Here is a 1,495-nt window from a genome sequence, read left to right on the forward strand (position 1 = left end):
TTGAGTTGACCGTGAAAATGCTGGAGATGTGAAAAAACGAACTCCCATTCAAAGCGTACTTATAGAATGAATATTAACTTAATACTTTTTAATCGTTTTTGTTGTTTTAAGGTCTTTTATTTAGTTCTTTTCCAACCTCTCTTCCATTAACTAGATAATTCTCTGGCGTCCATAAGTAATGCCTGGGATCACAGGTACGAGGTTGATTTTTTTCTTTACTTTCTTTTGAGTATCGTTTTAGGGTTCTGTCTGCCTTTTCTTTCCTCTTTTTAGAGATGTTAGAATATGAGACCTTCAGTGCTAAGATTTAGCTAACACAACAAAAATATTGTGTCGACTCTATGAAAAATAGAACACCCAATTTTTATTAGAACATCCAGCTTTTTGAGTTTAAAGCTTAAAAATGTTCTTAACATGTTCTTAGTTTCGCCATTTTATGAGTATTTTGGTCCATTTTCCTAAGAAATTTGGTGTTTTAAGCCCAGAAAGCTGCAGAAAGCCTTAAAATGTTCTTAACTTGTTTTTAAAATTTTGGCTATCGAAGCTTTATGTTCTTATATAGATTTCTCTTATAAAAAAACGTGTGGTGACCTTCGTACCCAAATATCTTATAATCTAGCCCCAAAATTGTTCAAATCAGTTGGTTCAGTAGGTCTATCCTTGTAAATTGCTGTCGAAATGTATTTCACTTCTTAGGTACTTAACCGATAACAAACCATAGAACATGAGACTTTTTGCAGACCATACTTGTGTACATTAGAACAACTTTAAACAGATCAAATCAAATCATAAAAAATGTTTTTCTCCCCAATTAAATAACATTTTAGGTTTCCAGAATATTAGGCCATTCACCTGCATTCACTCCAAATGGCTCGCTGGGGCCCATGAGTAAAACCTGAAGTTTACACAACTTACCAAGTGGTCGTACCAAGTCTGAATCGTAGACCTCTACAAAACCGCAGATATTATAAGGAGTGCGAATCTGTTGGGAGATGCCCAAAAGCCTAGGTTGTACCGTAGTGATGGTTCATAATAAAAATAGGCTCGATTTTTAAAAATCATATCCTTTTCAACATTGGGCTCTTCCAAAAAAAAATTGTTCATGGGGGGGGGGTGGAGGATATATTATTTTTTCAATGATCTACCTCTGGACTTTGCAAATTCACCCCATGGACATGAAAGTTTTTCAGGATTTTTTCCATACCCCTGGACAGGGGTGGAAAATATATCTTCCACCCCCTATGAACGGTTTTTCTGGAAGAACCCATCGCAGTATGTAAAACATTATTATCAAATCATTTACTTTTTTTCTGTTACAATTTTTAACCTAAATAGTTAGGTGGCATTATTATTTTCAACACCTTAAATCATCATTATGAACTTGTAAATATACTTACTTTACTTTTGGTTACTTTTGGTTGTCTTCGAGCTTCATGCTCTGGCAAGAAACTTTCTGCTTCACACCACAATGCTGCATCCATCAAACCTGAATAAG

Source organism: Clytia hemisphaerica, unplaced genomic scaffold (assembly GCF_902728285.1).
Source record: "Clytia hemisphaerica strain Z4C2 unplaced genomic scaffold, Clytia hemisphaerica genome assembly, whole genome shotgun sequence".
In the NCBI taxonomy this organism is placed as follows: Eukaryota; Metazoa; Cnidaria; class Hydrozoa; order Leptothecata; family Clytiidae; genus Clytia; species Clytia hemisphaerica.